Source organism: Paralichthys olivaceus, chromosome 2, assembly GCF_024713975.1.
Source record: "Paralichthys olivaceus isolate ysfri-2021 chromosome 2, ASM2471397v2, whole genome shotgun sequence".
Classification (NCBI taxonomy): Eukaryota; Metazoa; Chordata; class Actinopteri; order Pleuronectiformes; family Paralichthyidae; genus Paralichthys; species Paralichthys olivaceus.
This window is the reverse complement of record NC_091094.1, coordinates 11,111,566-11,124,081: the sequence shown is the minus strand read 5'-3', so window position 1 is coordinate 11,124,081 and position 12,516 is coordinate 11,111,566. Positions and strand designations below refer to the sequence as shown.

Below are 12,516 nucleotides of genomic sequence, written 5' to 3'. Positions count from 1 at the left end.
TGCGATCAACACATCTTTGTGATCATTTGCAGATGTACATTTGCGATTTCACCATGGACCTCACACTTGAGCAGAGACCAAACATCCAATTCTGTCAAACCTCATGTGGAGCAACATCACTGGTGACTAAAGTTTGGACCACAGCTGCGACTCAGAGACAAAACAGAAGTCGTCACTATGGAACAAGACCGGGTCGGGTTGTTTGTGCCAAATCTCCTTCATCAAATGCCAAAAATTCACAGTGCACAACCCTGGAAATGTCAAAGAAAACTACAGACGTGCTCTTGGTTAAGCTCCTGACCTCACGCACCTTCTTGGTTGAGCAGTCTTCATAGTGGAAGAGCCTGCAGTCTCAGAACCAAGATAGTGTGTCAGCAGCAGCATGCTAATATCCACGTTTCATTTCACGAATGTCAACATGGAAGGCATTGGATGTATGTTATTTTTAGCATGCAAACATGCTATGTGTTAAAATTCAAATACACTTAAATACCAATGTTTAACATGCTAATGCTATCTGCATGCACAGAAAAGGTCTAAGAACAGATATTGTGATAGATGAATAGAAACCCAGACATCCCATAATACACAATGTAGGCCTTTTCTCTGGCAATTTCTGCAGAAATATAAAAGTAAACATTTAATCACACATATTTATCTCTTTGCATTTATCCAATGATTTTGTTGTCTGTCTGTGTTATAATCGTTACCTTGACTTGAGGTGCTGCTGTTCTGATTTTTAGTCTTTTTTAAGTTTTTCAATTAAGTTTAATTCAGAGATCACAGCTTCACAGTGAGATTCAAAGCTCATGATTTGAAAATTGGCACATTTTAAACCACTGAGTGGGTCATCCAACAAGAACCCTCCAGTGCTGGTGGCAGTCTGTCTGCAACAATCAGACATGTTTAATGTTAGTAATTGACTGGTTTTGTCATGTAATCACAGCTGTTGCAGGAGAAACAGCTTTGTCTTGGCCTCCACGCCCCTCGTCCCACCCTCTCCACGGAGAGATACATGGTGTGTGTGTGTGTGTGTGTGTGTGTGCCTTTGTCTGCGGCTTTATCAGACAGGTCTTCCCTTTCAAGATGCTGCCCAGGGAAGACAATAAGAACAGGACTGGTTGTCTTTCATTTTGGATTACCTGGGCCTCCTCTCCCTCACTATCAAAACAAACATGTTATTTCAGAGAAAAGACTGATACTTTGTATATGAGAGAGTGATGATGAGTATTTACAGTTCTGCTGCATAAATACTGCACTTTGTGCTCCACCAAATAAATGCGACACCTATAATTACTATTTGCAGATTAAGAAGCAGTCTAACCTACATCTAGAATGACCAGTTTATACACGACATCTTCACCTCCACTTGCTGACAGCACTCTTACTGTCCACGGGTGAAGGAAGAGTGGGTCGTCCAATAGAAGGTCGGCAGTTTGATCACAGTCTCCCTCACTCCGTGAGTGGATTTGTGGGCAAGACACTCAACCTGAAATTGCCCCAGGTGGCTGTGCAGGCAGTGTATAAGTGATGTGTGGTAAAGAAGATGCTGCACATAGACGCTGTGTGTGTGTGTGTGTGTGTGTGTGTGTGTGTGTGTGTGTGTGTGTGTTTGTGTGTGTGTGTGTGTGTGTGGGTCCATTTCAAAACTGCTGTGAAGCTCTGAGTGGTGATCAAGACTTGAACAGTGCTACATTTATAGACCACATTCCAAATAATTAAAAAAACAACAACAATTGGTTAACTGGTTAACTTCCCATTGGTTCCACACTATATTTATAACACATTTTGTGCCTCTGCTCGAGGGCTACCACTGGATTTTTTAGCTGCTAAACTGCTGAATTTCTCACACTGAAGTGCTGTTCCGACTCTCTCCACATCCGCTCGTGTGCTCCAGTGTCAAATACACAGAGTTTAAGTCAACCAGATAGACTTAAAATATGTCTTTCCGCGATTGATCCTTAAGGATCAGTGTCTACCCTCGAGCAAACAGCAGTTTCTCATAGCACTCACCTTCCAACCAACCAGGACTGCTGCAAGTATGTGTGGAGACAGCCCCATTAATCACACTCCTGTAACATGTCCTTTTAAAGCTCTATTTCAAATGCAACCCATGTGTGTGTGTGTGTGTGCACGCGTTTGCGTGCGTGCATGCTTGCATTTATGCGTGTGCACCTCTATCTGTCAACAGCACAGAACTCTTATATCGAACTCTCTTGCAATGCCTCTCCTCAAACAGAATGCAGTATGTGGCATGGAAGACAAACAGCTCATGCACACACGCCACAAAATCACACACACATGCCCGCACACATGCACACAAACCCACACACACTCACAGACACACACACACGCTTCCACACTACTTGAACCCTGGGGCAGAATGCCAAAGAGCTGGAGGAATTTGACCCGGTGACCTTGGCTTGCTGACTTCCACATGGAGACCGGACACTAGGATGGTGTGCATCGGAAGAGGAGGCCAGAATAGCTCTGGTGTCCGGTAATGGGAGACAGACTGTGTTTGTAAACCGTGGTCATATAACACACTCAGAGTCTGCAGTGCACATGTATATGCACAGACCCACAGGTGATGGAAACACATGTACCCATGTCCAGAGGTTTGGACGTGCATGAGCAAAGATGAAAGGGGTCGCTCAGTTTGAGATCAGTTTGTTTTCTCCTGTACAACACCGACTTAACCTTGCAGCCACACATTTTTCTGCTCTCATGAATCCTGACTTTCCTGTTTGACGTTTCAAAGTTTTTTTTTTCTTTTACTTCAAATACATGCACAGCACAGAGAGGCCAAGTTTGACTCATCCAGTTATATTTCAATCTGCTAAATCTGTCTGTATTAAACCAGCGTTAAAATAGTCCAACCGGAGAAATAAAACCTTGCATGTACATGGAATCATGATCCACTTGTGTGCACGCTCAGATTGCAAAATGCAGTTTTTGCATATTCCCCTGCACACATTCACTTACATGACCTGACACACACACAATGATCCCAGTGACGAATGACGCAATATGCTGACCTGTTTTATTTTTCCTCCAGTGAGTGTATGCAGCAGGGATTCAAGTCATGCATCAAAGAAGGTGAAGATAAAGAGCACCACAGCTGCTAGACATAAATGTGACACTTTTTATAAACTACATACCGACAAGTGTATTGTCGGTGCCTCTCACTCACAGCAAGGCTTTCTCAGAAGTCTGTAGATATAAAAAGTATGTGGGCACATTGTAGTTTTACTAACATGTTTTTACTACTTATACAACCTGCCAATTCAAAATCTAATTTATTTTAATCCTGTTTATTGCCAGAACACAAGAATATGCAAGACAGTGCTCAACTATATGGGCAGAGACGTTCACTGTAAATCTCTCTCTTACTTTAAACTCTTCAGCACAGACAGGCCAGGGGTAAACCCCACCCTCTGTGCTCAGTGAGAGGACAGAGATACATGTGACAGATCAGGTCCAACCAGTCACAGATGACAAACCTTCGGTGTTGCCCCACGATTATCTTACAAACACTTGAGCCCTCTGCAAAAGTAGTTCTTTGAAACTCAGTGATTTTCTTTATAACGCATCTAAAAAAAGTTTTGGGAAATGTTCTGCTTTATTTTTTGTACATTTCTTTGCCTGTCTTAGAAGATTTCTCGTTAGAACTCCTTGCAACATATTTTGAGAAATGAATAGTACTCTCTGTACTTTAATACTTTGTGATTAAGAATATTAACATTACAACGGAGGCACTATTGTGTCAGATGTGTCCCACTGTTGTTGAGGTGAATTTATTCTCCAAACTATAATTGCTCATAACGCCTGTGACCAAGGAAACACTTCAGAGCTGTGTGTAGGTTGTGTTCCTGTGCTATCAGCTGTGCACACAGGTGCAGATCCTACCTGAGGCAGACGGTCTGGTGCCAATGGGTTGTAAAGCAATCAGACAGCGGTAATATATCCCTCTGCCTATCAAATAGCTAACAGAGCAGGAAAAGGAGCAGCCTGTTGATCCCGAAACAAACAGCACTTTGGCCCCCGCCCCCTCCTCATCTGGCCCAAGATGATCTGTTTTGGTCACTCTCCATCACTGTCACTCCAGAAACAGACTCCCCTGCCACATACAGACACTTGAGCCTCCCTTCACACAGGGTCGAGTTACTAATCAAACACTCAGCACTGAGAGTGACTAATCTAATTTTGACCCTGGAAAGGTCTTATTTAAGACAAAGCTTTGTGGTCAGCAGCACTGTAAGTGTATATCTGTGCTGCCGACACTAAATCCTAACAAAGACAACTATGTAAACAAACCCAAAATAGTTTATTTACCAGGACAGAGTTTAATTATAGTCCGTCTGATCCGTTCCTATTCTCTTAAGTTTAGCTGAAGCAAACCTATGTAAACTGTGCCCAGCGCCCCCCCCTCCCCCTGCACGTTGCATCTATTCAGGTCAACTATGGAGAGAGATGCCACTATCACTATGGCAACAAGTAAAACAAACAATGTGTGGGTTTTGTATGTGTATGAAACACTAGACTCAAATCAGCCAGCCACACAAAATGCAGTTAGCGGGAACAGAAGGAGGCCTGCAGCCGTGGTTCAAGCTATATTTTCGACCACGTCCTGCCTTTATGAGACAGAGTGGGAGGTGGGAGTTTACGAACTGTCAGACTTTTTAAAATCCATGTTTACCACAATGGAAAGCTCTGTAAACATGCGGGTACACTACAACATTATTCCAGCAAGCTGGATAGCGATTGGATGCCAGGCTCACTGAGGTCTTTCCATTGAGGAGCTGACTTGACACTGGGATGAGCAGACTCCCAACTGTTTAACTTTTCCCAGGCTTTTTGGTAACATTGAGCAGTGGAACAATGACAGGCCATGATAACTTTAGAATTAAAAGACCAGTCTGAAATGTTTTGCCCAGGTGTTTAAATTCAAAATATATTAAACCTCTAAAGCTCCACAGTTGGATGGTGGTTAATCTGTCATTGGTTTGCTGCATCTGGTCATGCTGACTTGTACTAGATTTACCAGAGAATAATTATAGAATCTTTATGAAAAGATATGGAGTGCCATTCTACTTTTTTTCTCCAGTTGGTTAGTTGATTGGTTGGCTGTCTGGTAGGTAAGTAGGTTGGTTGGTTAAAAAAGCAGGCATGTAGACTGACATCTACGAGTTTTTGAAGTCTGGTGTGGCCATAAAGTAAAATTGGAATCTGTCAGATCTAAATGTGGTTCCATGACATAATGTGGTCTTAGCCATCAAGCATTTTTTAATTTAAGTGGACTGTTGGGCCTTGGGGGAGGTATGCGCTCTGCTGACTTGGCCCCTGGCCGGTTGAGAAACTGTGTCAAACGCAGCACACACTCGAGGAAAGATTTTAGATTGTGTCACAGCGTGGCCTCTGTAGGTGGAGGAGAAGGTTTTCGACACATCCAATCAGAAAAACATCCGCAAGAGAGCTGGTAAGAAAAGATTTATAAACGCCACATGTGTGCCGTGCACAGGTTAGAGTGCACACCAGCTGTTCTACCTGTCGTAATCACAGGCTTATCTCAATGTCCACAGGAGGGAGGTTTTTATCAGCTTGGCTATACAAGCTGAAGAGAACCAGAGTGTACGCCGAGTGACCAGCGAGATGAAATCAGGAAAGAAAGGCCAGCTGCTAAAACAAACAAAAACATCAGGTGTTACACATAATCGCAACCGCTCGTGCTGACAGCTGTGGATTAGAGAATAACAAGCACACAACGTGACAAATGGTCAGTTGTAAAGAGTGAGTATTACTACTGTCCAAAGAAGAGAACACACTGTGATTCCTAAATGTCTCTGTAAATGGAATAACTCATGTTCTTCTTTTACGTTAAAGATGTGGGAAGTGAAATGATGAAGTCCTGCAGTTATTCATTGCTGAGGCATGCTACAAATCCTCACTGTTGTCGGAGTGACTCTCATGACATGTGTTCTGCGTGACTATGACTCTACTCTTTGCAGGGTCGCATGCCACCGTCTGTGGCTCCGCTTCGGCTCGGCCCAGGCACCACATCCTGGAGAGGAGACCCCGTTTAATGTTCCTGTCCCGCAGCCATGTGCCAAGTGAACTGCATGAGTCAAGGCTTGGTGGTAAGTGTGGGTGTTTTCCCCTCTGTGACTACTCCCTGACCCATCTTCCACAAAATCCCTCACACACTCTTCTGCTCTAACTTCCTATTTCCGTGCGAATCATCGAGTCAATACAGTGAATGTATGTTCAGCCTGAGAAATTCCTCTGGACTTCTCCACTGTGATTTGACTGAATACTACACCGGCGTTGGAACAGCATGACACAGTTCTGTTTGCCAGCTATACTGCCGTGTCATATGAGAGACCTGCATTATGTCACATGGAAACGCGCCTATGAAAACACAACAGGCCCTAAGAAACTAAGGAGTGGTGTACAAGTAAGGTGTTTGTTGTGGGCACAACGTCCATCAGAGTCTTTCCCATTACAAAACTCATTCCTCCTCCATGTGTCTGCTGTTCGTCTCAGTAAGAGGCAACCAGGGACTAGGAGGACGCATCCAGTGTCATGTCTGCTTCTTCTCATATAGAGTGCCAACAACTTGCTGACGTACTCCCACGAAGTGCCGCCTGCGTCCTGAGTTCTGCTCTTCATCCTGTGCTGATGTCTTTTGCCTCATTTGCACTCAAGGATTTGGACGTTACTATACGTGAAAGCTCATGAAAACAAACTCAACACATTTCAGTTTGGAAGAAGCTTTATCTACTCTCTATTTCCCAGGGTGAGGGAGAAGCCAGAGGAAGCAGAGCTGTTGTTGTCTCTCTTGGCCTGGTGCTTCCTGTCCTGGGACAGGGCCAAGAAGAGATATCCCTGAAAGGAGCTGCTGGAACAGGGAGGGAAGAGCTGGGTGTGCTGGACCCCTTTCAATGACTTACAATCTTATCTGTGCTGAGTTTGGTATGCATCCACTAGTTAGTGCTGAGCAGAGTTTGGGAGAGTGTGTTCCTGCTCCCCCTCCTCATTAGAAACACAGTATTACACAATTTACAGAGCTGCAAATACGGCAGCATGCATTTCACTGCATGTAAAAACATCTTTACATCTTGAATTTCTCAGCACACAGAAGACACTGACTTTAACTGCTGACTGTTGGATTTATGGATTTGTTTAGTGTTTGTAGCATTCCGTTGTGTATTTCAGAGGAGCTACTTCAGCATTTTAATTGGCTTGATTTAGACACATTCTGGTGGGAACACATCATAAAAGGATTGCAGGAAAAGCTCAAAGGACACACACTATATATATATTAATGTAAACTTAACACTCTTTCTCAATAGCTATACTTTTCACTCTCTTCCATCTTATTTTCCTTTTGCCTTATACAGCATTTTAAGATGATTACTTTCGGTTTGAACTCTAATCTAAGCAAACATTTGAAGAAAGGCTGCCTCCTCATCCGTCCTCTCCGTCACTCAGTGTGTCCTTCTCTCTCATTTATAGCACAATGGTGGCCTGAGAGGCTTAATCTATGGGGAAATGAACTTGGACGTGTGTGTGTGGTAATCTTAACATTACTGCTGCTCTTTCTCCCTCCTCTAGAAATGGATAGAATTAGATAATGAGCTAAGGAGCAGATGGGACTAGACTATCACTGGGAATCAGGAACAGCCAAGCTTAACCCCATTTTTTTGTAATTCAAATTATAAGTGTTTTGTCCAACAAAACAGTGCAGGGTACCTGAAAGCAGATATAGCACTGATCATTTAGATGATGACCCAACATTAACATCCAATAAAACTAAATAAAACTGGACACTAGCCATTAATTGACATGTATAGATTTCATTCTAGGCTCAAGTTGATATGAAGCCAGAAGTGTTCCCATTACTCTGTTGCATTTCCCCCGTTATTAATTCAACCCAACGTGTCTTCATATGATGTTATCTTAATCATTTCATTAATTTATTCTTTTCCCTCTGGCCTTTACAATTTTCCAGTTTTGTAATACGAGTCTTGCAGCTGTGTTGAAGTCTGTGTCATTGTTCTGTTGCAGAGGAGGAAAGACTCATGGAGCTGAATCTTGCCCCAATGTTACAGATATTTCACACCAGAGTGGGTGAACCAATGAGCGCACCCAGATTATCTCACTTTTACACTTCCAGCATCAATTATTATCATAGAGCTAAACTCGTGATTGGTAAAAGGATGGCTGGAAACCGTCACCCACAAATGAAGGACACAGATGTTAATGCCTCCGATGTCACGGGCACGCACGCTCATGGGGAATATGCTTTAATCTGAAGTTTGGTGCTCAAGTGTATTCTGAGTTATTCCAGGGAATTATGTCAGCATTTTAATTAAGGAGGGCTAATTATCAGGCCCAGAGTTAGTCAGGGAGAGACATGCTTCAGGGCCATCGTCTGATGTCCAATATGTTTCATCTCCCTTGAAAGCATAATGATGTTTGCAGCTACTTACCCTGAGTTCTGACATGAAGCTATTGCTAAAAAATCCTGTTCCTTTTGTGAGAGTGCAGAAATTCTTCATATCTTAATTCCTTTGAAAATGTCCTCTGCAGTCAGACACATCCAGGGCCCGGTTCAGGTCACGACGGATAACATACACAGCTCTTTAACACAAGCAGAGTGTCACGCTGAGTCTTAACCACTTCAATGTGCGGCCCTATTTAAAGCAAGTCCTTCAACAAAGGCAGTCTGAGGTCAGGGGAACACGTATGTGATTGTGTTATCTCATGAAGAAGTGTAAAATGATATTCTCTTCCTGTGTGCTGGATATTTCTTCTGTGGAGATTTAAGGAAGGCTCTAAGTGATCTCAATGAGTAATTATGTCTGGGGGACTATACAATAAACACAGTTTTAGAGGAAGAATTGTGGGTGTTAAGTACAGACTATTGCTCTCACAGTGTTGTTTGAAGTGGACAAAAAATGGAAATGTTTGACTGGAGCCTGTGCATGTCCGCCTTGCCTAACTTTAAACTCAAGTATGTGGCGGCGTCAGCGTGTGCACACATTTTTGCATGAGTCAATATGAGTTTATGTGCACGTCTGTTTATACAGCAAAGTCTGTTTCTTTACTTGTTGAGGAAGTAACAAGCTATACTGTGCCCCATGAGCGGGCGCACACCTCCCACACTCCTTCAGGCTCCAGAGGCACTTCCAGTGTTTGGTCTGGGGCGGGTCACCGGCTGATTTACTTCCTGCCGGGGACCACAGCAGAGCGCCGAGGACAGCGTCTGCAGGGTTTACCAGAAGATGGAAAGACAACAAGGATAAAATGAGTTTTTTGTATTTATTTTACGAGACCTAACAACCATTAATTCTACATTTCATCACTTCTTTAAACTCAAGCCATACAAGAATCTATTGTTAGATTGTTGAACACACAGAAGGCAAGCTCGGCCTATGTTTTACATGCTAAATCAGAATTAGACTGTGGCTTCACTTGTAACACAATTTAAAAATAGGGTGAAGAGTGGCGACAACCTATTATTTTTCTTCAGAGCTGAGAATAATCTACTGCTCCAGGATAATTACAGCCCTTAGTTAGACGTGACTTTGAATGTTCTTTTCCACTCTGAGTTAAATTTATAAACCATTTAAAGGTGGCTCCAGTGAAACCTCTACTTTGCTTCCTGTTTGTCTTCATCTTGGTACAATAGTGTGAAAAAATACTTTCAACTGTTTTTTGTTTTAGGAGAAAATAGAGTAAATTTGATTAAATATGAAGATATAAACATGGAGAGGGGCAACACATTAAAAGAATAACTAACATAAAGCTTGTTAGTGTGTGGTTGGGTCATCTGAGGGACTCACACCATTATTCCAAACAATCTTTCGAGCAGGTTATGTGCCTTTGCATTAACTCTTGAGAACAAATGGTGTTGTGCTGGAAATGTTTAGTTATTCATCTGGCTTAGTTTTCACCATGTTCCCTCAAGGCTGTTATAGTCTTTACCCAATCCCTATTGAGTTTGTGACAGGACTCAACTCAGCATGTCCTCCCACGTACAATTCCCTCCCCGGAGCGCCGCGTTTTGCACCAAACATATGCGTCTGCACAACCCACCTGCTTGTCAGGGATGGAAAAATGGGAGCCGGACCTCATCTACATTCTCCTGAACCCATAAGCTCGCTCATTAAGAGGCTTGTGTGAGCAATGGTCCAGAGCCTCTCTGTTGTTAGGAATTAATGCGGCTGCGGCTCAGCACCAGATCAGGTAGTCTGGGTGACTTCATCAGGGGCCCTAAATCCATGTGTGAATGGAACAAAAGGTTCTCTGACAAAGCACATACTCTGCCCTGAATGACTCAGTCCATGTCATCGAGCTCTGCCACATGCACACGTTCACATTCTCACACACCCACAAATAGGAAAACAGAACTTGTTCAGCTCACTGCCTCCAGCTCATCTGTGAACTGCATCCTTCATTGCACATGTGTTTTTCTGTCCTCCGTCTGCCTAGAGAGCAATGCTTTCTTAACCCGGTGGCTATTGATTTATATCTGAGTGCCCCCTTTGATGGCAGTCCTGCAGATCTCCTTGGTGGACAACATCTGAAATCTTTATCAGAGGAGCTGGGGGCCTGGGGTCCCACTGCGTCCTGTGTTTCTAATATCCCTCCAGATTGAGGCCGGACCAGGAAATCAGGGGAAAGACAAACTCCCACAGCAATCACTTGTTACTTAAGATGAATAGATTGCTACATTAAGCAAAGCTTTAACCCTCTCCCTCGCAGACTGACATCAGGAACACCGGAAACCTGGGATACTCATCGGCCAAATGCCAGAGACTCCTGTTTTGGCCGTTTGAAATACAATACAGGCATTACATTACGGGAAACTCATTACGTGTTCCTTCTCGAGACATTTTATGTTTCAATAACGCAGCCAAAACTGAAAAAATCTAAATGTAGGCAGAACGATAACTGATGTTCTGTGCACTAGATAATAGTTACGAGGCCGGAAACAAGGCATATTAGGAGCGTGTTTCCATCTGTGTCAGTCAATCCTGTATAGAGCTCCAGCGGTGCAGCCTGTGAGCAGAGTTGGCTCTGAACCAGAGACTGGAGAGAGTCGAACCAGCGTGACGTTCTCCATCATGCCACAGCTGTCGTTTTCACAGCCTCTCTAAACATCAGACACAAATGAGCGTTTGTGTGGGTGTTTATGTGTGACTGTGAATGTAATCTACAGAATGTTAGGGTTCTTTTTTACTGTTTCACAACGTAACACTATGTAAACCGTGCTGATGATTACTAACATGACTTTGATTCAGACCCAGTCATTGGATTAACGTACCAATAACTCCCCCGGTCTGTGTCTGCAGTGATCTTCAGGTCACAGAGAGTAAACACACCCTGTCATCATCAAGGAGGCGGACTGGCTCGCTCCACCCATTACTAACAGCAGGCTGTGGCTGCACTCGAACCACTCAAAATAACAATGTTGAGGAGTGATGCAACGATGACTCGCTGTTGCTGCTTTTGATTATAACGTGCTCCAAAACAGAAAATACCTGCGTGTGAGGCAAATAACCCGAGAAATACCTCCATTTCCCAGAAGTCTTTGAACGAGCACAGGACGTGATTAATAACTGAGGCAGCCAGGGGGGACACTCAGGACTTTGGTATGGTTAACAAATAGAAGCGCTTTAATTTGGTCATATTTACATTGTAGTGAGAGATGACAGCCCCGTTGCCTGGGGATTTGTGTTGTGTTTCCACGGCAGTAGCCAAGCGTGTGTGGGTCTGCCAGACGAAACCACGATCCAGCAGCAATACTCCGCGATGTGTCAGCCCAAGCTCTGGCTGTGGTGCTCACAGCTGCACGGCCTGGAAGGGGCACTGGAGTTCAGTGTGGACTTTGAGGGAAGAACACAAACACATAAACACATAAAGTGTGTTCTTTCTGTGGGCTGATGTCAAATTTCCTTGAGGCAATGTTTTACAATATTCCTTATTCCAATATTAGAATATTAATAAAACAAAAGCATGTAAATCCAAATCGATTTACCCCAAATTGTGAAGATCCATATATTCTGAAATCCTAAACTGTGTGGATCGGTTTAACTTTTCAGGTTTAACCCACATAAAATGGAAGAGGATGGGTACAGAATAGACAACAGAATAAGAAAAGAGTTCTCCACCATTGTCATGTCTGCTTGCAGACATCAGTATTGGATTAATCTTTGCAGAAACATGTAAAAACTAGTATGACGCTCAGTAGAGCTTCCGATCCGGATCTGCTGAGATGATTAATGGGTTCTTTCCTGATCCATCCTTCCACCAACTTCTGTGAAAATCCTCAGCTGTGTTTGTGTAATCTTGCTGACAAACAAATAAACAAACATACAAATGAACTATCAAACATTGGCTTCATTAAATCACTGTGCACGGCCATTCAATTCAATTCAATTTTATTTGTATAGCGCCAAATCATAATCATTTATTTATGCTCAGATTACGTTAGACTACACTTCTGAT

At 43.2% G+C, this 12,516-nt stretch overlaps 1 long non-coding RNA gene across 1 annotated transcript in view; it reads left to right on the top strand.

The window, feature by feature from the left end:
* Positions 1–12,516, top strand: part of LOC138412213 (uncharacterized) — a 26,891-nt gene extending 14,375 nt beyond the window's left edge. The window contains exons 3-5 of the long non-coding RNA XR_011244704.1: positions 33–5,790; positions 6,009–6,137; positions 6,796–12,516. This is a non-coding gene — a long non-coding RNA (uncharacterized lncRNA). The remainder of the gene's footprint in view (positions 1–32; positions 5,791–6,008; positions 6,138–6,795) is intronic.